This window comes from Squalius cephalus, assembly GCF_949319135.1.
Source record: "Squalius cephalus genome assembly, chromosome: 3".
Lineage (NCBI taxonomy): Eukaryota > Metazoa > Chordata > Actinopteri > Cypriniformes > Leuciscidae > Squalius > Squalius cephalus.
In genome coordinates this window covers 6,914,261-6,942,259 of record NC_137124.1, presented here as the reverse complement: position 1 = coordinate 6,942,259, position 27,999 = coordinate 6,914,261, and the positions used below count along the sequence as shown (strand labels likewise).

The 27,999-nt window shown below is 39.3% G+C and overlaps 2 protein-coding genes and 1 long non-coding RNA gene across 3 annotated transcripts in view; 1 reads left to right on the top strand and 2 right to left on the bottom strand.

Annotated features, from left to right (window-relative positions):
- Window positions 1–27,999, bottom strand: part of LOC307156321 (immunoglobulin superfamily member 1-like) — a gene marked incomplete at its 5' end in the record, with an annotated part of 516,462 nt that overhangs the window by 349,811 nt on the left and 138,652 nt on the right. The window lies entirely within an intron of this gene.
- The window catches only part of LOC307155385 (basement membrane-specific heparan sulfate proteoglycan core protein-like), a 225,705-nt gene that overhangs the window by 166,327 nt on the left and 31,379 nt on the right, over window positions 1–27,999 (top strand). The window lies entirely within an intron of this gene.
- On the bottom strand, window positions 14,116–23,497 carry LOC307155431. The gene is made up of 5 exons (XR_013820509.1): window positions 23,305–23,497; window positions 21,172–21,217; window positions 20,327–20,385; window positions 16,334–16,367; window positions 14,116–14,210 (listed from the first exon to the last, which is right to left on the bottom strand). It is a non-coding gene; the product is annotated as an uncharacterized lncRNA (long non-coding RNA).

Genomic DNA, 27,999 nt, shown 5'->3' with positions numbered 1-27,999 from the left:
CACCAACTGCGGTAAACGTAGTCTAATGTGTATTATTTAAAATTAGCCTACTTTTAACATTTAAAAACAGTCGTTTTCAAATTCCAAAGCTTGCAGAAGGTTCCTAATGGCAATACTGACTTAGGCTACAGCTTTCCTGGTAGCCTTGAGTGAATTAACTTGTCTAAGAAAATGATTCATAAAACGTATAAATATCAGTTGAGCCTGTGTTTACTTTCGTCACTGACACAGACGAAAATGAAAAGACTAAGTTCAGCTTTAGGAGGGGAAGAAATAGGCCAGGATAAGAAGACTGGGAGAAAAAGAAATATGAAGATGAGGAGAGAGCAGATATTGAAAAATAATCTAATGACAAGGTTTTAAAGCTAGCCTATTTCTTATAATGTTTTGGCCTTCAAAAGTCCTAAATTGCACATATGTAGATCAGAGAAATCCAAATTTTCTCGGGGGACCATGCCCCCGAACCCCCCTAACTACGCCGGGGCATTGAGTCTTGTTGCCCAGGGCACAGGAAATTGTTAATCCGGCCCTGAGCTCAATGAAATAACAACTTATGATTTCGGGGGTTTACATAGCAGGCTATTGTCCGGTTTCCCCGGCAAAATCGACTGACGCCGCGTCTGATCAAAAGTAACCTGCCTTGTCTTGGTGTCAGTGGCCTCTTTGCTTCGGGATTTTTCATTGCGTGAAAAAACGGAGAGCAGTGTCAACACGATGCGTGAGATTTGGCAGCCCTGTCTTCACCAACAACATTGTGCATTATATTTATCGAAAAACGATTTTATTATCGAACTGAGGGGGGGCTGGGGGGGCCTTTGGAGATAACTGGCCCCAGGGCCTTTACAAGTCATAATCCGTCCCTGCTCAGAGCTCATGGTGAACAACACACACACATTCTCAATCTCAACAGATCATCAAATCCTGGAGTCACCGGTTGTGTCTCATTTGGAAGGCTGAATCCTCCGGAGGTCACATTTATCTGCCGCAAACGTCATGAGGCTCTTCATCCCAGTAAACTGACCATTACATTCCCATGAGGAAACTACAACAGTTTACACTTCACTAGCAATAACGCTCAGTTTTATAATGGTGACTGTCCTGAAATAAGACGTCCTTTATGACGTATGCGGCCGATAAATGTGACGTCAAGAGGACTCAGCTTCAAAATGAATCTTTAAAACTTTAATCAGTTTTTTTTTTTTTTTTTTTTTTTTTTTACTGAATAAACTATTGAGAATAATAATATGAACAATAATAATATTGTATTTTCAGAGTACATTATCTATATCCTCCAGACATATACAAAGTTCTGGCATGAAACTCTAGATGGCGCAGGCTAATAGGTCCTTTACTCACCTGTTCATAATCACATTGTTATCTATAGGGCACAGCTGATTGGTTCCTGCTGTATCAGTAGCCAATGAGATCACTGCTCAACCTTCATATACTTGGATAGTATTTGCCTTAGCAGTCCCGCTTTCAGAAATTCAACATATAGACCCTTTTACAGTTGGTAAACATGGTGACGTATTTGTGTGGGCGGGGCTTAGCTGGAGGCAGAAAGATCCCTCTGGCCGCTTCACTAACGCTAGTTTGCAAGTTTTGTTAGTTGGTTTTTTAACAATGACTGGAGAAAATCCGATTTTGTCTTAATGTGCAAGGTCACTCACTGTCCAGGACTGCGATTGTTATTTGCAAAAGTTAATTTTAACGGACGGAACCAGATGACCGTACACGCTCAGTCAATGGACGATCTGACAGGATAAACGTTAACCTCCGGTTGAGTGGCCTGACTTCTACACCTACCCGATAGAGAAACCGAGGGTAAAGAGAAACTGAGGGCATATATATATATTTAGATGCCTATAACTATGTGCTGAATGGTCATGTAAAGACTTGTGTGCACGGATCGTAGCGGATCGCAGTTCTGCCTAGCCAGCGCCAAGAAGACGACAATGTAAAGAGTGACACTACGGTGCAATTTTAATGATATGAATATTTTCTAGAAATAAAAATTCCAGATACAGCATACTCATTTTTCATCGATTCTTGCACCCAACAACACAACAAGATGACATTTAATAATAAAAATAATAATTTAAGCTCCTTATTTATGTAGCCGAATCTGTGCTGGTTTGTATTGGCCGCCTCCAGTTTTCCGTTTGTTTTGCCTCCAGCTAGCGCCGTGACGTAACTGTGACGTCGGCGCAAAAGGGGTCTATAAGATAAGTGCATAGGTTTTTATGCTATATCACTATGTGGTTTGTGTAATCTGCTTCAGCAGTTCCTTAAGGTGGGGTATGTGATTTGCAAAACGGCTGGCAGATTTTGAAAATACACAACTCAAATGGTCCTACCTTCTTTCCTTTGACTCCACCCATTCGAAGAACATGGACATGGATGGGGGGAGGGGGTATGGTACAACCGTTTGATTGACGAACTTACTGTCCAATGATTCTAGGTGGTCTTGGAAATGATTGGCTGGAGTTTTTCGAGTCCTGCCTGTCCCACAGATGATTAAATTGCTTAATTTGCATTTCAGTGCTTCTAACTCAGTGGCTGTAAGTGGGTTAGGAATAGGATTTCAAGTGGTTTTGAAAAAATGGCCAAAAAAGAGAATCACATACCCCACCTTTAACTAACCATTCACAAGGTTTAAATCTTGTGTCATGTCAAGAGTCCTGATTTAATGCTTAGAGTGAATTACTAGCATTAGCAGCTAGAGAATATGCATTTTACATTTATGCAGCAGCACACAGCCAATGTAAGGAGACAGAGACAAGCTTGCTGAACTCTTTAAATGATGTTTTATTAACAAAGTTCGGGAGGAGCACGTTCAAATAATCAAGCAATCAATCAATCAATCAACTCATCAAACAATTACCATGTCTACCCTATCAGCATGAGAGGAAGCATATATATTCACTCTGTCAACTCACCTAACTTCCTTGACAGTTTTCAGCATCCCTCCACCACCCCGACTCCTCACTCTTGGCTTGTTCTTTCACAGCCAGGAATACGGGGGGAGTATATTAGGATTTACTGTAGCTCTGTTAGATATGTGAATAAACAAAAGCCTATCTTACTTTCACGAGTTCACACTTACAAATAAGTCAGATAGAATAAATGCGTATTTGGCGTGCTGTCCGAGGAGAGGGCTCCGGGCTCGGTATTTGGCCCGAACCCGGAGCCCTCTCCTCGGACAGCACGCCAAATACGCATTTATTCTATCTGACTTATTTGTAAGTGTGAACTCGTGAAAGTAAGATAGGCTTTTGTTTATTCACATATCTAACAGAGCTACAGTAAATCCTAATATTTGTACAGCAGCAACATGAATAACAAATCAGATTGCAATGTTAGCAAATATCAACAGCAATACAAACGCTAGCAGACGTTGTGGTTAATTAGACACTGAATTTGCTAATTATTGCAGAAGTATTTGCTTCACAACAGGAGTGTAAATAGGAGACTCATTGCAGTTTGGACCGCTCATTGATGTAGCGGCCCCTTCTGAGATTGCACGGGCTGAGATGAGTTTTGCACTCACGGCTATATGTCATTCATTGAGTAACTTAAGTGTTTACTGTGGTGAGGACAGACAGTCGGGTGCAGGCTGCGAAGTTCAGGAGTGACAGAATGTTAGCCTGGGAAAACCCAGACTACTTCCGGCGAATTTTAATTCTCTCTCCAGGATAGTCTGGAGAAGAGCCCATTCAAACTCATTTCTGTGCCGCTGAAATCGCGGCACCAATCAGAAGCGTTTGGGGAGGGATTTACATGATGACGACAGCGCAGCGACGCTGAAGGAGTTCTCACGCAGTGAAAAATACATTGCGGAGCAGAGAGGAGACTGACAACACGCTGGCACAGGACAGAGCAGGCTACTTTTCGGTTTCGTTTGATATTAAACATATTAAACAAAGTCTCAGCTTTCAAATTTGGTCATTTTTTAAAAGAAATTCAAACAATAAATACCGTTTTGTTGCTCTTTAATGTGCCGTGACAGATCGCTGTAGAGCATCAGTTAAAGCTGTTCTTGTGAACCGATCATCTCTTCCTTCTAGTTAATTTATAGCCTCAAATAAACATGAACAAACATAAGAAGGAATGTTGTTTTAACCACGGAAAGGCGTCAGTACACTCCGTTCCCTTTCGTAAAGGGAACTCCCGCTGCATCGATACTCGATACTTTGGGGAATGCCTTCGGCATGAAGCGTCTGAAGTCAACTATGGAACTATTCCAATCTTGATTGGTGCAACGTCACCCGTGACGTCGCATGTGACGGTGATCCGGAAGCTACAAAAGGGTCACAGGAACCAGGAAATGTTAGCTTCTGGTCTTCAGCAAGCGCTCTATGTCATCTTGTCTGTTCTATTTGGTGTTGTTTGTCCCGTGAAAAGAGTATTATTTATGGCGAAAAAAGAGAAGCTATTCAGGCAGTGTGCGTCCCCTTGCCCACGTTATTTAAGCGAGGATGACACACACACGCTTTGTGTAGTTTGTCTGGGAGTGGAGCATGCACGGGCGGTGCTCGAGGGCGCTGTCTGTGCAAACTGTTTTCAATGAAAAAGCTCCGCTCCCGTTTGAGCTTGTTCGATCAATTAGATCAGGCTCGCGTTTCCAGTGCATCAGGTCCCGCGTCTGTTGAGGCAGCGCGCCGCTTGTATGCATGTGATTCGCACGTGGGGCTGGCATATGATACTGAGACGGTTGCGACCCTTTCTCAGTGTTTATTAACCAGCTCCACTGGTCTCGCGCACGGTTCGGAAGCCCGCGCTGCGGCTTCTTCCGACCGTGTTAAAGACACAGCGTTTGATTTATCTGGCTCCGAGGAGTTAGATATTATCTATTAACACTGAATCACGTGGATAGGGGGATTCGCCACCCCATATTCCCGTTAGTGAGGAGTTGCTGGAGGTTGTAATCAGGGCAGTGGTTAAATTAAATGTTAAATGGCCATATAATAAGCAGGAAGCGACTAAGAAAAATAAAATGAATGAGCGCTTCCTGCAGACCCAGTCACAATCTTCGTGTCAGAGCCTTCCCTTTTTCACTGATCTCCATACTGAGGTATCAAGATCGTGGAAAAATCCATTTTCATCTCAATTATTTTCCCCCATGTATATATTTACTCATCCATTAGGGAATCTAATGAAAATGGTTATTAGGTGATGGCTCGGGTTGAGGAATATTTTGCGAAATATTTTCTCCCCGACATTGCGTCACCCCTGATAGCTCAGACACTTCCCTCCAAATCTCGCACATCGAATTTGTTAGGGAAAGCATATATGGCGGTGGTCGAGCTGGTGCATGCCCACACACGATGGGGTTATTACAGGCATACCTGGCTGACCTCCTCAAGCAGGTGGATGATAACTGGGAGGTCTCACTCTATATTACTGAATATCGTAGAGTATCTGACTTATCTCTCCGTATTATTAAAGAGACAGCCCGTGCTATTGGCCGTTCTATGGCAGCACTAGTCGTCTCAGAGAGACATTTATGGCTTATTCGCTTGTGGATCGGGAAGAAAGACAGGGCTTTCCTTCTCGATGCTCCCCTTTCACCTTCTGGCCTCTTTGGCGATGCGGCAAGAACCGTTGTCGAGAGGCTTCAGGAGGCAGAGCGACAATCAGCTATCCCCAGTTGTCAGTCCAGGTCTCATGGGGTTGCTGCCAGGGGGCAGCCTCATGGGACAGCCGCCAGCTCTTCATATTTTGAGAAGGTTTCCTCTCGTGCCCCCCCGTATAAGGCTTGGGGCCAGAAGAAACATTCTCGCACGAAGCTCTCCATACCGAAGACAGGTCTGAGGATTGTCTCTCGGGCTAAGAAGGCTTCAACTAAGAGGTCTTGTCGTAACACGCAGACCCTTATGGGCGTTCCCCCAGGAGAGCGAGTACAGGAGTCTCGCCCCCTTATGCAGCCCTTAGGAAATCGATGTTTGCTTCCCGCCGCCGATGGCGCTTCGGGACACATCGGCTTCCAGCGAACACAAATCGCAGTATCTGCCCGAAGACGTTGCGGCACTGTCGAGTTCGCCGCCTCTCAGGAGGTCTGTAGAGAGCATATTTCGGTTAGTTCCTGCCAGTTAGCTGCTTCAGGTCACCAAAGCCATTTGGAAATTTATAGCCGAGGCCAGTCTCGAGGGACTGGTCCCCATAATGGCATATTTAGACACCCCGAGGGGTCTTCAAAATATAGCCTAGGGGGTCCTGCTTATGGTGGAGCTAATATACAAATATTATCTACTAAGGGTGGTTCACATGTCGGCCAGCCCCGAGCAGGGTCGGTTTTTGGAACAGGAAGTCTAGTCCCTCTTAACACAGGAAACCTCAAAGTGGGCTCTTCCTTGGTTACGGGAGCCCGGGTTCTACAGCTGGCACTTCATAGTTCCTATGAGGGGGGGAGTTAGGCCTTATTTTGGATCTCAGGGTACTGGATCAACCTCCGAGGGGGTTCAGATTCAAGTTACCGACTGTCAGTCAGACCAGCTCCGAGGACTGGTCTGTCTTGATAGATCCACAAGCTCCTTAACTCCTCTTTCCCTTCTAACCCCATCACAGGAAGTTTCCGAGATCCGCTTTTGGGGGGAAAAGCGCATCAGTTCTGGACTCTTCCAGTCGGCCTAGCCTTATCCCCTCGCACCTTCACTAAATGTATGGACACGGCCCTTGCTCCATTGAGACTTCAGGGGGTCCGTATCTTATAGATGACTGGCTCATTTTGGCTCAGTCAAGAAGAACTAGCAATTCAACATCGAGATGTTGTTTTGTGCCATCTGAGGTGCGTGGGGTTGAGACTCAATGTTAAGAAAAGTTCCTTAACTCCTCTTCAGAGGACTACGTCCCTGGGAGTAGAGTGGGACTTAGTCACAATGCGGGCACAATTGTCTCCTGCTTGTATAAATACTATCTTAAACACAATGAAGAGTATTGGGTTAGGCCAGGCTATCACTGTCAAACACTTTCAAAGAGTTTTGGGTCTTATGGCTGCAGCTTCCACGGTAGTACCCTTTGGTCTGCTCCATATGAGGGCCTTGCAGTGGTGGCTCAGGAACAAGGGATTTTCTCCTCTGGGAAACCCTTTTCGTACGATCAGAGTTACGCGCAGATGCCTTCGTTCTCTTGTCGTATGGAAGAAACCATGGTTCCTGTCTCAGGGCCCGGTTTTGGGAGCACCATGTGAGAGAAAAACTCTGACCACGGATGCGTCCCTCACGGGCTGGGGTGCGGTTATGGAGGGCCGTTACACCCGAGGTACTTGGAAAGACCATCATCTCACATTGTATATTAATCGCTTGGAGATGTTGGCTGTATTTTTTTGCCCTGAGGCACTTCCTTGTAGACCTCAGAGGCCATCATGTTCTTGTTAGGACAGACAATATGTCGGTGGTCTCTTATATCAACCGCCAAGGAGGTTTGAGATCTCACCCTCTTTGTAGACTGGCGCATCAAATTCTTCTTTGGTCCCAGGACAAATTTCTCTCTGTCAGATCTATTTATATTCCTGGGGTTGAAAATATGGGAGCAGACATCCTGTCGAGGCAGGGGCCGAGGCCCGGGGAATGGTGGCTCCACCCTGAAGTGGTTGAGCTTATATGGAGAGAGTTTGGCCGGGCAGAGGTTGACCTGTTCGCTTCTCATGAGAACTCTCATTGCCCGCTCTGGTACTCTCTCTCACATCCAGCTCCTTTGGGCTTGGATGCCACGGTACAGATGTGGCTGAGGTCACATCTGTATGCTTTTCCCCCGATCGCTCTGCTCCCTGGGGTTCTAGAAAGGGTCAGGAGGTACGGAGTGAGACTACTCCTTGTAGCTCCGTACTGGCCGGCCCAAATTTGGTTTTCGGACCTTATTAGTCTCTTGGAGAGTCCTCCATGGAAAATTCCTGTTAGGAGAGATCTTCTGTCTCAGGCTGATGGTATATTATTTCATCCCCGACCAGAGTTATGGAGACTATGGGTCTGGCCCCTGAGGGGGTCCCACCCATAATTAGGTTGCCCTTTCCACCGAGGTGGTCAGGACATCCATACTAGAACCCCACTCTACTAGGAACTAAACAATTAATTTAGGGAGGGCATTGAACCCAGTTTATTACTGCCCACTGGCTTCAGTACTGGTGTTCCATCCCGCTCTCTAACGGGATCTCCTGTTCATGCTTAGGGCCTCTGTGGCGGCCTCAGTGCCCTCCGCAAGCCTCTAAGGGTGTTCTCGAAAGGACGTTCCCACTGAAACTCCATGTTCCTGTAGATTGGAGGATGAATCCTGTCATCCAGCCTATTGGCATCAGGCTGATGGGTTATCCCTGGCACCCATCATGTCCTGTGGGTGAGGTATACAAATATATATTTGAGATATATAAGTATATATAGGAGAATCTATTGAGTCTGCTTCCTGCTCGTCTTACTCCCTGGAAGAGTGGTGGTGCTGCCCCCTCTTACTTGCTAGCGTGGGAGCCACTCAACGTTATTTTTGCCCGGTACTGAGGTACTTGTAGGCAATGTTAAGATTCTTCAGGTATTCCATCCTCCATCGCATGTGTCGGATGGTCAAGGTCGTAGCCTTTGAGGTTCCTACATTAGGACTCAGGCTGAGAGGAGTCAGTCCATCTAGTTATGCATCAAGGGTTAGGAGCTATTCCCTTTATTAAGAGTACAGTTGGTTATCTAAAACCACTCATATTTGAAGTACAAGGTGCGCTTCTGCCTTCACCTCTCATCTAATATTTTCTACTGTCTGGGGCTCCCAGCCATGAGGTCAGTCGAGCCTCCGGCTCCAGACCTCCCCTTCTTGCACCAAATCTTATGACAAGCTAGTTTGGATCTGCCCTCTACTCATTCTATCGTCCGTGAGTGTACCAGATGCTTTATACCAGGGCGTTTTTTCTCTCAGTGTGGCGGCGTGGGTATTCGTTCCCCAAAGTATCGAGTATCGATGCAGCGGGAGTTCCCTTTACGAAAGGGAACGTCTCGGGTTACGTATGTAACCCTCGTTCCCTGAGTAGGGAACGAGACGCTGCATCCCTCGGCCACACTTTTCGCGCCCCTGAGAACGACTTGCTTTGACCAATTAGAAGCTAACATTTCCTGGTTCCTGTGACCCTTTTGTAGCTTCCGGATCACCGTCACATGCGACGTCACGGGTGACGTTGCACCAATCAAGATTGGAATAGTTCCATAGTTGACTTCAGACGCTTCATGCCGAAGGCATTCCCCAAAGTATCGAGTATCGATGCAGCGTCTCGTTCCCTACTCAGGGAACGAGGGTTACATACGTAACCCGAGACGTTTTTCAAGTTCAAATCCTGTTAATCTACTCTCCTGACTGCTTTGTCGGACAAAATGGCGGATGGCGAAGTATGATTGGTCAGATCACCTGTCAATCAAGCTGAGCTACGACGGTTGGTGACGCCCCTTTGGAAATGATTTGTCTACATAGCTACTCCAGACCCTACACTCAGTTTCAACTGAGAAGGGTCTGGTTTTAACCAGGCTAACAGAATGTGGGATTGACTCTCAAATTGTGTTGACAACCATTGTATGGGACCGATATGAAATGCCAAGTAGTAACGCATTAGCAATGTAACTCATGTACAATAGATATTAGCCCGACGTCCCGGGGCTATTGTGTTTTCCAGTCGGGCTACCAAAATGCATAACTGGCCTGCCCGATGGGCCATCTGAAATAGTTTAATCAAATTTCTCTCTTTATTTGCATTATTGACCAGTTATTTTAAGGAAAAATATGACAGCGCAAGTTTTTGATCATGTTGATTTATCTGCAGCGCAATTTCTCATGAATCTCCTTCTGTTTTAAAGGTCCCATTGCATGGATTATTTTATTATTTTAGAATGTTTCCTGGGGTGCCCTTATAATGTTAGTATGTTTTTTAGATCAAAAGTTGTTATAATTTAGAAATAAACGGCATATTTCCTAGCCTGATTTCAGCCTCTGATTTGAACGCTCTGTTTGAAGGGGCGTGTCTGCTGTGAGACTTCAGTGTAAACGGCCACTGCTGTGATTGGCTGACATGCTTGCATATTAAATAGCTAGCATTACATGTGGAACTCTCTCAAAAACTTTTACAATTATGTCACAGGCGGGGCGGGAACGTAACTCAGCAGTTTCAGCATTCTCCTTCTACAGGGCTCAGGCGGGGAGAGGAATGAACAGCTGTGACTGCGAGTGAACAGCAGAAACACAATTCCCACACTCGTATATTCAACAACACACTGCAAGGCTTCACTCGTGCTCACCTCCACAATAAAACTGCAATTCAACAGACTCACGGTGCAATCAAGGCTTACACCCGCAATCCAGCCGAAGTCTTCTCTCTCTCTCTCTCTCTCTCTCTCTCTCTCTCTCTCTCTCTCTCTCTCTCTCTCTCTCTCTCTCTCTCTCTCTCTCTCTCTCTTCCCCGCGGCATCCCTCCGCTGCTTTCGCTTCGGCCTCGGGCCTCGGCCTCGGCCTCTCTCTCTCTCTCTCACCTGCTGCGTGCCCCAGAAACACCCCCCGTTCCTCTCAACATCAACCTCTTTTATGTTCCTTGTGGTCCAATCGCCCTTCGGGATCTTTCTCTGCTGCACAGCTGACCGCAATCACGCTCGTCAGCTCTCTCTCATTGTTTCTCCCTGCTTCCGCGTTTTCCCCGGAACCGGCCCAGTGTCTCACCGGAAGCGCTCCCCGTACACAACTTCCACCAATAAGGTTCCGCTATTAGTCACCCCGTGACAATTACAGCTATTATACATTTTTACTATTACAGCTATCGGGATTAAAGGATCGTGAGAAGTTTTTTTAAGTATTTAGATCTATTCCCATCAGGGCCGGCCCTGACCAATTTGCTGCCCTATAGGCAAGATTTTACCTGGCGCCCCATGCATCACAGCCCATTTCACCCCATCATTGTGTTCATGATATACAGTATATATATATATATGTATATATATATATATATATATATATATATATATATATATATATATATATATAAACACACACACACACTACAGGCCAAAAGTTTGGAAACATTACTATTTTTAATGTTTTTCAAAGAAGTTTCTTCTGCTCATCAAGCCTGCATTTATTTGATCAAAAATACAGAAAAAAATGTAATATTGTGATATATTATTACAATTTAAAATAATTGGTTTTCAATTCATTATACTTTAAATTATCATTTATTTCTGTGATGCAAAGCTGAACTTTCAGTACCATTACTATCACATTATCCTTTAGAAATCATTCTAATATGATGATTCATTATCAAAGTTGGGAACAGTTCTGCTGCTTAATATTTTTTCATAACCTGTGATACTTTTTAGGATAATTTGATGAATAAAAAGTAAAAAATAAAAAAAGAAGCAAATGTTTTAAAAATAGAAATCTTTTGTAACAACAATATACACTACTGGTCAGTAATTTGGGGTCAGTAATATTTTTTCTTTCTTTTTTTGAAATAAATCAATACTTTTATTCAGCAAGGATGTGTTAAATTGATAAAAAGTGATAGTAAGGAAGATTTATATTATTAGAAAATATTTTTTTTATTTTGAATAAATGCAGTTCTTTTTAACCTTTTATTCATCAAATATATTAGGCAGCAGAACTGTTTCCAACACTCATAATAAATCAGAACATTAGAATGATTTCTGACCAACATTTCGATCATGTGATAGACTGGATGTCACATGTGACACTGAAGACTGGAGTAATGACCCTGAAAAATCACAGAATCACAGAAATAAATGATATTTTGTCCAAATTTTTGGCCTGTAGTGTATTACATCTAGCATTCAAGTCAAGTCCCCATTATCTTATATAGCGCTTTTTACAATACAGATTTAATGTGAACTTTGCTATTTTTAATAAAACTGTAAATAAATATCATTTCTAATTTTTGCAAATAAATTTTCAAAATGCCATATATCCCCCAAAACTGCACAACTGTAGTGTAAAACATTAATTAAAAAAGTGATAAAAAAATGCGTCTTAAAACTGACATGATTGTTATACAAAATCACACTGTCTGTGGCCTCTGGAGAACTCACAACTGCTAACATTAAGTTTAAGGTTAAAATAAATGCCATTAAATGATAGTATCTTAGGCTACTACTATGCAATTAGATAAACTGTTAATTCACTACATCATGCACTTTACCTGTCTTTATCCCCTTTTATCCTCTTCTCTTCTTTTTGACACTGTATTTATTGCAGACTATAATGCTAATTTATAATGTGTCATGTAAATTTGGCCATCCGTCACAATCAGGAAACTTTTACCGTGTCTAGACCTGGCGCGAGCTGCCAGGTCCGTTTCTACAGGGGAGCCGAGCCTGAGTGTGTTAAAACAAACAAAAGCAAACCAAAAGCAATGCTGTCTACATTGGATGCGGCGTCGCGCACGCTACACAACAAATTACCAACAACTGATCGCGCGCGCGCTCTTTTTCTGACGCACTTTAAGCACTCGCTGGGCGGGGGAAGATTGATGTGCCGGAATTTTTTTGCTTTATTTGTTAGTATTTCGAAGTATTGGTTTAAATAGTATTATTAAAAAAAAAAAAATTCACTCGTTCACTCATTTTGGCGCCCCTATGGATGAGTGGCGCCTCTAGCATTTGCCTATACTGCCTAAGCCGCGGGCCGGCCCTGATTCCCATTACATAAAAGGTTACAGTGATGAGCATTGAGCAGATGACAGCCTGTTGATCGTGTGAATGAAGATCTTATCTTTGCAACGCAGTTTCTGTACTCTCATTAATGCTTTCACCAATGCAAACATGAGATAATTACCAGATAGCAAACAGTCATTGAAACTATGTTAAATCAACATTACGTTGTCAACATTAAGTCATTGAATCAACATCGAACTCTGATGTTGATTCTACATCATTTTGCACCCTGTTTTAATATTGAAACAACGTTGAAATCCTGTCCATAGATCAACAGAATTTTAATTGTATCAGGAACATTGAAACAATGTTGAAATTTCAACTGAACTAAGGATCAACGGGATTTCAATGGAATTTCAATCGTTACTAAGCCATAGAAAATTATTGCTAGGCATACGAAAATGTAATGCCCTAAATTAAATAGCCTATAATGACATTTGAACCTTCTTTGAACATTTGTATAGCTATGCCATTGAAGTCCATTATATGGAGAAAAATCCTGAAATGTTTTCCTCAAAAACCTTAATTTATTTTCGACTGAAGAAAGAAAGACATGGACATCTCCCAGCGAGCAAAAAGTCGTCCAGAAGACGTCTAAAAGACGTCATTCTTAGACATCCAGAAGACGTCCTCACAGGAGCCAGAATGAAAGTTTTTTTTACGTCTTTCCTGGACATTGTATAGACGTCAATTAAAGACGTGCTAAAGACGTCATTCTTAGACATCCAGAAGACGTCCTCACAGGAGCCAGAATGAACGTTTTTTTTACGTCTTTTCTGGACATTGTATAGATGTCAAGTAAAGACGTGCTACAGACGTAATTGTTAGACATCTAAAGGCAGCAAGAATAAAAGTTGTATTAGACGTGTTTTCTGTAGTAGAAATGTCAAAGACTGTTAAAGACCCATACTGACATGGAAAGGATCCAACAAGGATTCAACTTTAAAAAATATTTACTTACAAATATTTACAAAACAGTGGCAGTGAGTGAGCTAGTTCTCACTGAGAAAACCCCAGTTACTCATTGTTAATGGTTGTCGTGTCATGAAACTGCAGACACACAGACCATAGACCTAAATAAGATTTTAAAGAATATTGATAATATTGAATATTCAATTGAATAACTGTGTGTATATAATTGCATTTGGATATCTTAACAATATAACTGTAATAAACTGCTTATCATTTTCCTAAACCAAACTAATCACTCCAAGAAAACAATTATTTAAATTTCAAAATATTTTTTTATTACTATTTTGTTCTGCTTGAACAAAACTTAACAGCCGGAAGAGTAAAGTATAAATTAACACAATAAAACTTAAAAACCAGAACAGTTAAGTTGTAAATTAACACATTTCCCTTTAAATCATCTATAAAATGTTGTTAAAACAATAGGCTATAACATAACAATTAACAAAATATGGCTGCTATAAGGTTCACAAGCTTCATTTATAGCAGCAAGCAGTTTCAGATGATCGGCTACAGACTTTATTTGGGCCTCTGTTGCAGCTGGGTCCCATTTCATGACAGCAGCTACAATCAAAGCAAAAAAATCCACATGTAAAATAAATAAATACAAATGCCACTGTTGTGGTTTAGCTTATAGAGATACATAGATGAAAATTTGAGTACTCGAAACAATTAAATGAAATAAATCACAAATCAAGTAAAATTACATCAAGCCTGATATAAGGCATTCCACACACACACACACACACACACACACACACACACACACACACATAGGGGCCATTTACAACTTCATGCGATTTTGGTGATCGGATAGCTATACGATCTTGAAAAGACCAGGTGTAAATGCCCTCCGAAACGCATTCGTGACGCATTTGAATCTGAAACCACTCAAACCACTTCAGGAGGTGGTCTGGGCCGCATTCCAGAAGAAACTGGACAAGTGTAAATGCATCTGGTTGTTGAAACCACATATCATATGTAAATTTTACTCCTCCCAAAAACGCTCTAAAATAAAGGTGTGAGAGCGTGTTATAGGCTATATGTCATGTTATAGCCAGTTATGACTGCCGCATCGCCGCTGACCATCTAACGTTATTCATCAAGCCAACGTGCAAACTAGCGCAAATCAAAGTGAAAGTAAGCCCCCGATAATTAACACACAGTTATCATCTTTAAAAGTAAAGAAACAAAATTATATTACCTGGGCTGTTGCACTCTCTCCTATTGCGGTCTTTGAATTTAGAAATTTTAACGGATGATCAATAAAATGCAGCTCATACCTGTTGCTTTCGGTGACGTGAACGCCATTAAATTTGCAAAGCGAGGGAATCGAAGATTGGATTTATATCCGTTTTGCAAAAGGTGTAAGGTGTAAATGGCATTGTTGTGATAAAACAGATAGCTATCCGATCTGAGAAAATGCATCAAGTGGCCAGGTTTAAACAGCCCCATTCACACACACACACACACACACACATTAGGGGTGTAAGTTAACGGTTCACAAAATTCATGGTTCGGTTAAATACGATACACTTGTGTCACGGTAAGGTACGTTTTCGATACAGGAAAAAGAAAGAAATGCCAGAGAAATTTCCTTGATTTAATATTTTTAACTTTTTGTTTTTTATTAAACCTAACATCATAAAATATGATTTTTTTTTTTACTTTGAGGAATGATGAAGCTATAATTGACTCTTAGAAGCATGTAAAACAGCTCCTTGAAAAAAATTAAAGGTAATATTGTAGTTATAAACAAAGGTTTATTTTAGTTCAGATTAACATTTGAGGGCAGTAATTTTATTTATGTCAAAATAAAACCAACGTAATGTAACTTGAAAGCATTATAGCCTACTATTCCTGCCAAACTTCCATGGTTACAGTTAGTGTTACTACAGTAAATCCATGGTGAATGTTGCTGATCTGTTGATGGCACAATGTTTCCACGTCAGCGCTGTTTGATCCGTTAATAACAGAGAAATATGAATGCTTCTCACTAGATCTCGCAGCGATGTTATTACTTCAGTGGGGATCTCTAGCGTCGTGTAGTAACAGTGTCGCTTGATCAAGATCGGCTCGCGCTGCACTGGTCCAAACTGATAAACGGCCCGTGAAGCACATAATAACAGCACCTGCTTTCTGGTCAGTTAGCCTACAGTACCTGCTTTTTTTGTGGAAACCAAATCTTTTGATTGTGAGAGAGCCATGTGTTAAAAGTCAGATGGCACTTAAGCTACTTTATGATTTGCCCTATGTCTGAACAAAAGAAATAAAAGTTAACTATCTATACCATATTGAATTGCATAGCATCATATTTTTGCAATGCGTTGAATCGAAATCGAATCGCACCGGATCGTAATAATAGTGAATCGTATTGCATTGCATCGGTAGCTGGCAGCTGCTTATATTAATGTATTATATCGTTGGCTATGCATCAAGATGCGTATCGTATCGGCCTCAGTTATGGAGATGCACATCCCTAATACCTACATAGGAAAAGTAACTACATACTGTGAATAGTTTTTTTATTTACTGAGAATCGTTTTTGCATCGAAAATTGCAATTGTATCGAATTATGACATTTTCTTAATCTTACACCCCTAATATAAACACATACATATAGTACTTTGGAGACCAATTGTGTTAAAATAACATTGAGACAAAGGAGGTAGAGGACGAATACTCACTTCTCTTGGTAGCTGTTCTGATGAATGACGGATCCTGGCCACAGAAAGATAAAAGAGACAGGTAAAAGGGGGGAATTAATTAGCATGGGTCACATTTCATTCGTTTTGTCTGGTATCTAAAAACTTATGTCTGATAGAAAAATGTGCATCACCAAAAGAAGGAACATGTAGATTAACACAGTGGATCTGTCCAAACGGTAATCGTTTTAATAACGTTGTCATCTGAACAAAGAAAAAACTCTTCCGTTTTTAGTACATTGTTGTTGTGTAAAAGTTCCTTAAAGGCAGGGTAGGTAGGAATGGTCTAAAAAACTTCTTTTTCAAATTTGTTTAAACTTTATGTACATATCAATACATAATTAAAATGTAAGTACTCTGAAAAAGAAAGTATAAAAATCGAGTGTCTGTAGACCTCTCACGACTGTTTTAAAGACAGCTCATTATTTCCATTCACTCCACCCCCTCCCTTCTGGGCTCCTTCCAAAGCCACGCCCCCAAAACACATGAACGCGCGACTCATTATTTACCTGAGACAAGCAGAGAGGAAGGAGCACAGTGCATGTAGTGACATCATGTCAGAATCACATGTAATAAAAAAATTCTAACGCTAATTGCTTATGAATATAAACAAATAAGATGTATTTTAGTACTCACTATCAAGCTAGCATATTGATATTGGTAAATTTAAAATATATATTTTTTGATTCGCTAACGAGCTAGTTATATAAGCTAAAAACAGGTTGCATTGATACACTTTTTTACATTACCATCAGTTACATTGTGATGAAGATGAATTTCGTGTAAGATTCATAACATATGTTGTTCTGCATGTAGGGGTGGGAGATATTGACAAAAATGAATATCTCGATATTTTTTTCCAATATCTAGATATCGATATTCAGGCGATATTTTTGCCATCCTTCAAAGAAATGTGAGCAAACTGGCAAAGAAGGTCCAGTTGGTCTTTTGACTTGCTGCATTTGACCTATATTATTCTAGGCTATAGAAAAAAACAATAAAGGAGCTAACTAAACAGAATCTGTGGCAGCCCCTACTTTTTCCACTTACAAAAAAAAAAAAAAAAAAACTTAACTAGGCACTTCTTGCAACAGTGATTATTAAATCAAACAACAATATTGTTGATGATCAATTCAAAGTAAAAAAAAAAAAAAAACATTTTCAAAACGGTATAAATCCATTCATTTTTTCCCCCAAAACGCTATAAATCCATCTTTTTTTTTTTTTTTTTTTTTTTTTTTTTTTTTAATTTATGGTTTGTCTTTTTAAAAAAGTTTTTGTCTTTTATTTTTCGTGTTTGCATTTATGAGGAAAAAACAATATTACTTGACAGTTCTCCACTATGGACGCGAGCGCTCTGAAAGCTGCACTAAGACTTTCAAACTTTAACAGAGACCTCAAAACAGAAAGCACAAAGCCTTTCTTTAAAACGAATTTCGTTTTGTATTAATTGTATCTTAATTTTAATATATTTTTTTTTCATTAATTCATTAATATTTTCATTCCTGGATTAAATACATAAAGTAAATATAGGCTATCAATCACAACATAAGGTGCTTGAACTGGAGATTATATCATCGTGAACCGAACCGTAGCCTCGCCTCACAGGCCTAAAAAAATGTGGAATATATTTACAGAAATCTGGTTCTAAACAAAACCATCCAAAACAAAATAAAACTATGTAGCCTAATAAATGTGCATTTCTCCGGTGCGTTCACTAGCCTACTGCGAAGATCGCGAGTCAAATATCGTCAACTTCATCTTTGCAGCCGACACAGAAATTAATAAACAATTAAAATGTCTTATTGCAATATTTTACACATTCATAATCATTACTTTTGCTGGTTCTTTGAGGCAGCTTTTTAGGTTTATGGCGTTTTGGAAAAGAGCTCTTCACGTACAAACACCGTTTCACCAAGGCACAGCAGCCCTTCAGCACATAAGAACAAAAAGAGAAAAAGCACGGACTTACTAATTACGAAACTTTGATGTGGTTGAACAGCTGAAACAGTCACAAATTCCTCTGCAACTCAAACCTTCTCAGTACGAGTTATGAAGGAAGAGAACAGCATTACAGTTTTCAGCGCATCCTCCTCTGATTGCTGTGTTGTGACTGGAAAAGTGCGTGCAGGAGCACATGCGCAAAATGTAGGTTTGTAAAAATGTCCTTTTGTAAAATAAAAATAATTTTAGGGCGAAGCAGAGGAGGTCGTGCAAGAGGCCGTGGCGTGCAACTAGGGTCCGAGGAAGTAGAGGCTGAGGACGGGGTGGTCGCTGGAAAGCTACGCCGATATTGACACACGTTTTATTTCTTTGTTTATCCAAAGACTTTTTGTTCATTACCTTTTCTTGTACTGTCTTCTTTTTTTGCCTTGTTTGCCTTCGCTAACTGCATGCCGGTAATGTGAATTTTGATTGCTCTTTCTCTGCCATTGTTTTGCTATTCCTAGGTTCCGTGCCTCTTGAATTCCTCAAATCAAACGTGCGCGCGCAAGTGGGCAGATCCCGTGGCAAAAGGGTGGTTGCCACGGTTGCGAGAGAGAGTGACAGTCGCCTAAGCCAATCCTTTGATTCGTCCCGAATCGAAATAATGAGCTGTGTTTAATACAGATTAAACGGTCTAGAGTCACTTGATTTTTATACTCTTTTTTTCAGAGTACTTACATTTTAATTATGTATTGATATATATAGAAAGTTTTAACAAATTTGGATCTTTTATTTTTATAAAGTCCTACCTACCCTGCCTTTAAGTTTGTGTGTTCTTGACGTCTTTTCTTTTAACCCTGCAGGTAGTTACATTAACGCATCTAAAAAAGTTTTACCTATGGAACTTCGGTATGTTGAAAATGTGTGTAATATAGCAAACCCAAACAAACAACTCAATTATTCTATGTTAAATTTAACTCTTCCACCATATCTACTTTAAAATGAAACACAGGAACTTGCCATCCTAGGTCACATTACCATAAATATAATATAAAATTACTATAAGATAAAATTACTTCAGTTAATTTACCATCGCATGCATGTCCCCCTTTGCTAACCCTTTTGTGGAAGGGCTCTTTGTGAAGGGATTTAGATGTTTGCTTGGAACACCCCTTTAATTGTACATTTATTAAATCACATGCAAAGGTTTATAAATAATACTAGGTAAATGAGAGCAAACTGATTCCCCCTTCATTTTATCTACCTTATGCCGACCGAAAGGTATATGATTTTATTTATTAAGATGAAAACACATATTTTAGAAAAAATAAACGACTTTTAGAAATATTATCCATCTCTTGTGTTTGTGTGTCAAATAATGCAAGTGAAAAGACACCAAAATGCTGAAGGTCGAAAAAGTCCAAGAGCATTGTAAAGCTCACATGATAAGTGCAGAAAACATCTTGTGTGAACAACACAGCAAGCTGTGAGTATAGGCTGTATAAAGTTTCTGGCGTATGCACTTGCATTATATTGGCTTACAATAATGGATAATTTTTCAAAAAATCTTTGTGGAAAGAAAGTCAGATATACATCTGGAATGGCACGAGAGAAGAAAAAAAGAGAATTTCGGAGTGCATTGTGCCTTTAAAATTGACTGCAGATTTAGATACTGGGTAACACTTTATTTCGATAGTCCACTTTAGACATTCTACTAACTATAAGTAACTTTGCAACTACATGTCAACTATCTGTCATTAGAGTATTAGTAGACTGTCTGCTTAATATTTGCTAACACTCTGTTTTGTTGATCCCCTAACAGACATTCTACTGACTATAAGTTACTTGGCAACTACAAGTCAACTTATTCTCCTAACCCGAATCCTAACATCTAAACTTAACCTACCAGTCTATTGACTGTCTACTACAGCCTACTAATACTCTAATGAGAGTTAGTTGACATGTAGTTGAAAAGTTACTTATAGTTTTAGAATGTCTAAAGTGGACTATCGAAATAAAGTGTAACCAGATACTGCAGTGGATACTTACTAGTGATGGACTTGTTTCTCTGTTGGTGCCTATTCTGCTCCGTAAGTCCAATGCTTGATCTAAAAATGAAAATTTTGAGGATTATTGATCGGGTAACATTGGACCATTTTTTAATGTTCCATAAGTGTTATATAAATCTGGAGAACCCTTACTAAAAATTAACAATGTTTTGCGACACTAACCAAATGGTAATAAATTATTGTAATACGTAAAATAGGAAAGAGGCCGCTCTATGCATAAACTTTTATTTGCAAAAACACGTTTTGGCGCGTGCCTTCATCAGTTTGCACGCGCCGAAACGCATTTTTGCAAATAAAAGTTTATGCATAGTGCGGCCTCTTTCCTATTTTACGTATTACAATTATCCAGGCCATCACTCTAAAAGTTTATTAATATATGCAGTGAAGCCTGCTCCTATACTCACTTAATAAATTATTGTAATCAATCCACCATAAAAACATGGTTTCTACACTAAAAAACATGGTAAATTTAGCAAATGTCCTTAAAAGAACAGCTCATCCAAAAAAAAAAAATCTCATTATGTAGCTTACCCTCATGTTGAAATTGTATGAGTTTCTTATGTAGAACCATAATTAAGATATCTTGGAAAAAGCCTTTTATTTTTGTCATACAATGAATACAGTTGTTTTATTCCCAAAATTCTTGTGTTTCACAAAAGTTATACAGGTTTGAAAATACTTTCATTTTGAAAGACATTTATTTTTGGGTCAGCTGGGCCTGTAAACTCAAGAAGATAAAGCTTGTCTGGAGGGTTTGAACCAGTGCATTTGAGCAGAGTAACATGTTCTGCCTCTATTTCACGTGTATTTTATGACAATACTCACCGCATCTGAACATCGTGTGGTTGGATAATATTTATTCCCAAAATGCCTGGATCATGAAGGAAACACACACATACACATCTATATTAGTTATTTGTTTTACTTACTAACGGAGACATTTGCAAAAGCTTGCAAAATTGACTCACCAGCTCCAAAACATATTATTACGACTCGTTAATTTAACTGATCGGTTAGCCATCCCGCGATCAACAATAGATTCAAAAGCCTAGTTTGCAGATTCTTAGAGTAAGACTGTGACAGTTCCTTTCTGTCTAAAGATACAATATTCTCAGTTCACTCGTTGTAAAGCTCCCATGCTGAGTTTTATTTTATTTTTTTATCATAAACTAAGTTAGACAAGTTACACATGCTAGCAGCACATAACATTAATACATTGGAATACTTCAACTACGGGCACTTTTGGCCTTGTGAACTTGATGTAAAAAAAAGTGTTCAAATCAAAATTGTCACAGTCTAACAGTTAAATATAACTAGTCTAGTTTAATGATCCATAAGAGAACGCACTTACATTATAAGACAAATTGGTGTTTTTTGACATATTTTCCGATCCGCACTGAACAAATGTCATTTCCATCACATGCAGATATTTGATTATTATTTAAAATTCTTATGATATACATAATTTCTTAACAGTGTAAAACCACTTCCACATATAGTTTTACCAATTTATACCTATATTGCAATTACCATAGATTTGTGGATTAAGTAAATTAATTGTCATGAGGCCCAAACATAAAGCTTACATCCACCACAACCTGAAATATAATATTGCATTGGTTAGATACATTTCAGAAAAATAACTACTTGTGTTATTACATTAAGTGGAACATTATCCCATAAACTATGCAGAATTTTTTAATGAGTGATTAGAATTTTGTACATATTTTTAAAAAAGTTATGAGGTGGTGGAAATGACAATGAATGGACGTCCATGTAGAAAAACAGAAAACATTTAGTTGAAACCCATTTAACAAATCATTAGTCATTAGTCTGTTTGGTTCCATAACCAGATGAACAGTTACAGTCTTACTGTAAACAACTTTAACCACAAATAGTGAGACCTTTATCCAGTTGACCTCCGCAGCATCTTAAAAATAGATGAAAAGGCATTTAAACAAATATATATTTGAATAAATACATTAGCGTTGTACATTTTAATAAATAAAATATTCATATGTAGCCACTCAATCTAATAATTCCACCTTGTAAGCATAAATGTCATTTCCACCCAAGAAGGAAATGTGGTGGAAATGGCGGTAATGTGGTGGAAATGACGGTGGTGGAAATGATAATCCTACAGTATTTTGTAAAAAAATCCAAGCTAGTATTACATATTAGCTATGAATTGGTAGTTAGCATTGCATGCATGCAAAATACATCTATTTGTGTTAAAAAATCAATTTATTTACAAACTCATTTATTGTTACGCCATGTTTGGAAATGACATACAATAAAAATATTTTCATTTTAAGCAACATTTACCTTGAGTTTTCTTCTCCAAGTTGCTGTAGAAATTTAAAATCTCCTCCATGTCAGACATGTACTGTGATGTCATTGTTCATCTCCATAGAAACTACCCAAACAATCTTTCAAAAAAAATTTTTAAAGGGACATTACAGCGTTGTGGTGGAAATGACGGCAATACTGTGGGACAACTATATTTTGTATATAAAATCACATTAATAGTTGTCTGACCTTAAATACCTCAATTATGTTTTGATTCTTTTACTGAAACTTTATTCAGTCATAATAAAAAAAAAAAAGATAAATAATTTTTTTACACTTCTTTTTCATTATTGAAGATCAAAAGTCTGGGTGTGGGACAAGCACAAAACAGCAATATTTGCATGTATAATGATGTTTAAAAAGGTGAAAAAATCATCGTAGACTACCGGTAAAAAGTTCCTAAAGTACTTTCATTGTAAATTTAACTATGAAAGTGTTAATTTTTCAAAATTAAATGTTTTTTATAAAATATGATCAAAGGACATGAAAGTGCCCGTAGTCTAAGAATTGCCCATGCACTAATAATATCTAATCGCGTTTAGATTCTCAATTTAATACACTAGCCTATATCTTGATGTAGCAGAATTTGTATAAAATAAAGTTATTTACCTTCCGTAGATTGCAATATGTCCGTTGTTAAAATTCTTTGTCCATATTCTTTGTTTGTTCTTCATTTACATCCAGCAACACACAGCAACTCGCTCAAAATAAACATTTAGCAGTCCGATGTAAAATAATCCATGTTTTAAACGATGTAAAACCCACAGAATCATATTGAAGATCCCGCGCAGCAGCAAAGCAAACACCGAGTCACTCAACTGACGTTTATTCAAACTTGACTCGTAAAGGCGCGCATAGTTGTCATTGGCTAGATTCCTGGATGACAGTCAGAATAAACAGAGAATAACCAATCATGCTCAAAACAGCTAGGAGAGACAGCCAATAGTGTGGCAACATTGCAATTACTGGAAAATATGAATATATATATATAGCCTATATATATATATATATATATATATATATATATATATTTGGTTGTAGGATTTGTAGGCTGGCTGTTATATTTAATCAATTGGTTAAATTGTTTTTTTCATTGCAGTGCATGATTAAAAATTAAACATTAAAAATTAAAGATTAAAAATACTGTAAGAACTTACAGTAACTGACCATATACAATATTTATTTACCACTGTTCTGATAAAGCGCAATTTAATAGAGCAAACAGTATATTAAACAGAGCAAACACTGCATATATTTATATACAATTCTGTATCTATATGAAAATCTAATGAATTGGTATCATGGTGGTGACAGTTACATTCATGTGACCCATAATGACCCTTGTACACTTTCACAAATTCTTGACCTTTGCCTTAGGAACACTCTTATGCCTAATAATGTCAACATCCTTTTTCACCCTGTGTGGCACTGGTACACAACCTGTTGGTTTGGAGTTAATCCTCTGTCCAACGCAACACTTTGGTAACATTGGCATAATATATACAAGTTACAACATAATACCCCGGGTTTCACACTTCACAGGCAAGACTTAAGCCTGTAGTCCCAGACTAAAATGCATGTTTGAGCTGTATTACCTGAAAGCAACTTGCACTGACATATCTTATGGCAGTGCCATTGTTTTGTCTCAAGACGCACGCCAGTAATGTTTTTTTTTTTTCTAAGGCACATTTTTAAAAGCTATATAACCAAATTGAACTAAGGACAAATCCTGGCTTTATCTTAACCCTATCTGTGAAACCGGGTCTGGGTTAGAAATTAAGGTTTAAGGTTAACCCTAACCCTAACCTTAAGACTTGTCTACAGACGTTTATTTAACAGCATGGTGTTAACTGCAGTGGTTAGGCCTTTAGCATTGATAAAGGACAAAAATCTTCTCACTGTGACAGTCTGTTTGTAAAGATTGTTTGTATGGATTGTCCCTAAACTAGAGCTATTGATGCATTCAAGACATACCTGTATCATAAAGATCGTATTTACAAATTGAACATACATGAACGCCGCCACAATGATGAAAATATGAGTAGGAAGCTTGGGATTTTCTTTAAGCCCGATCTTGAAGAGTTATGAGTGTGTGTGTCAGTGAGAAACATGTAATACCACAATACTTTGGTATTTAGCAGTTACATTGCCAGGCTTTTCTATTTACAATGAAGTAAGCTAATGCCTGCACAAAATATGACAGTATTATAGTATAACAATATAACATGTAATGATACATTTTACAGTGGCTTCATAAATTAATTTAAAACATAAAAAAAAAAAAATAGTAAAACCTCATGAATACAAACTTCCCAGGAGGACTTAAAAGCGCCATGTGTGCATCATGAACCCTGTTGGTGTCTAACCAGCAAGATCAATTTAACAGTTAATGATATAGTCCGTAAATTAACAGTCAGTTAATTAATTTACAGATATTGTTTGTCATTTTGTTCTGAACTAGTTCTGGCTGTCAGTCATTGACTGTTTCTGGATGTCTAGTTCTGGCTGTCTGTGGACGTTTAGATTATGGCCGGATTGGACATCTTTATTCTCGTCATTTATGGACTGTTTCTGGATGTCAACGGACGTCCAGATTATAGTCAGTATGAACGTCTTTTCTGAACTAGTTCTGGCTGTCAGTGGACGTTTAGATTATGGCCGGATTGGACATAATTTCTCAGTGTCATTAATCGACTAATTCTGGTTGTCAATGGACGTTCAGATCATGGCCTGGACGGGCGGACTTGATTTCAACGTTTTGTACGTCCACAGACGTCGCTTGCTCAGTGGGCTTGGATGATAAAGGGGGTGAGTAAATTATCAGGATTTTTTTTTTTAAAGTGATCTAATCCCTTAAGGACAAGCAGCAGCATGTTTACTAGGTGCTGTCAGATAAGACCAGCACGCATCTAGCAGACACGCATCCGATTTTCTCTCAACTGTTCGTTCACTTTAGACATAACCAACTGTGTTTATGTAAACCTTGTGTGTATTTGGCAGTATTAGCACAATCAGACGCAAAAGATAAAATCCAGCAATCAGGCGCTGTTTGACAGTGCGCGCGCACTTCGGGCGTAGGCTACTCGCTCAGAAAAATCGTGATATCGCATGATGCATACTCCTAAGCACAAGTATAACACGACAGTTATCATGTCTGAAAACAAACACTGGAGTTATTTACAAAACTGTTATCACACGCATATATGTCGCAGCCCTGCTCGAAGGATTATTAATATTTTGTATTTGTATTACAATGACATCGTCTAATCGGCATTTCCAGTTACAACTCGAGACAGTTCTGCATTGAATAAAGTAAAGGTAAATCAGGTTTTCTGTTATTCTGGCCCGCCGCGGTCACATCTGCGGGTAGCACTAGGTGTGCAGCACTAGTATCAGAAGAAATAGCAGTGCTGTGTTAATAGATTTCACGACATACATCCTCCCCTAATGTGTCTGCCTACTTAACAATTGGTACAGACATGTATTTCGAGCTAGCTATCACAAAAATAGACTGGACTCGGAGGTTTTGCTAACTTTGTAACCTGTTGGAACCGAACCACAATAGCCGTCAGCAAGAAGTTACCTTTGGCAGATTTTGACATTGGTTTAACAAAACCTATTTCACTGACTGCAGTGCGTCGGTTACTACACTAACCATCATGTTAACGAGTAACAGTATTTGATTTGGGACAATTCATTCATATCGAGCATTAAAGATACAATATGCAATATTTTTTTGCCGCTAGAGGGCGCTACATTCCAAACAACAACAACGCCGTAGCTTGATGACGATGAGAAGGAGCGTGGAATGATGAGAACTGTCATTTTAAACTCCACCGTGGATGTAAATCAGTCAGACGGGAATCGAAAAATCATGTTCATGGATGAGGCTAAGTTCTATTTTTATAATGACTTGTGTGGCGAGGGAGGCGTGGTTCAGCACGGTCTGTAATGGGAGAGAGAAGAGACGAGCAAGTAGGTCAAGTGCAAATGACGAACACCTGTGTCTTATTGCTGTGATCCGTGTGGAGAGACCGCTTATAAGCCGCGCGCTGGAACGAGAGAGAGACTGAAGAGAAAATTGGACGCAGAGAAAGAAAACCGGTGGATCCGAGCTCTCGTTTTATAACTGTTTTGTGCCGTCGCGGTTGCCACGGTGAATGCGCGTTGTGCACGACTTTTGTTTGTTTTGCTTTATTTTAATAAAGTATGAGTCCCAGTCACGCCGACCCCTGTCTTCTTCCTTCCTGACTCTTGAACCTCATCACACTTTTATTTCATTAAAATGAATTAACCGCAAGAAAAGTAAGGTTTAATACTAAATTGGTTATCATAGATGTTACTGTATGTCGAATTCATTGTGATAACGCGGCACAGTTTTACGTGTTCTAAACAATTGTTGTAAAAGTACATTCGAACATACCCACATCATTTGCCAAAATACTGATTAATCTTTATGTATAACACATGCTATATTTATTTACATGGCCATAAACACCAGACGTGATAGCAATGTCAGTAAACTAAACACAAAACTAAAGCAATAATACTTCCCTTACATAAACATAACTATTACCGAATGCTACGTTTGGAAAATATAAAATTAAGCATGCTTTGTCGACAGATCCAGCTGCAATCGGTAAAGAATAATTGTGTTCCATAACGACTGCAAGAAACAAGCTAACGTTTGTTGCTTGATAGACGCTACAACTAACTACAACTTCCACATTTGTCCAGGACTCCACACAGTACGAGAGGAAACCGAGGGTAACACGGATATGACACAATTGACTGGCGACTCCCAGCTCCCCCCTGCTCTAACGCCCCATTTCCTTGGTTAAAATCGCAATTTTCTCACGATTTAAAAATAGTTGGAAACATTTGGGATATTGTAAGTAATCAACTTAACAAAATATATAACACTGGCCTTGAGATTATGGGATATTTTAAAGCAAAATTCTTACATATTGTAGCAAGCTTACCTGATCGTATGAGTCCCAAGGGTCCAGAAATGAGCTGTGTCCGGTGCAGTATGTTGGTCTACCACCCGTTGATCTCCCGGTCAACCAAAAATCGATGGATTTTCAATCATATTTCCCGGTCAACTATATGTCAATGACTTTTCAACAACAGGTCGTTTCCCGGTCAACTCTAAATTAATGACTTTTCAACACATTGGCAATTGCCCGGTAAAACAAATATCAATGCTTAATCAATCATATAGGCCTAGATCAATGTTGTTGCCATCAACATTAATAACATCAGGTTTCATCAATATGGTAATAGGGATTCAACATTTATTTT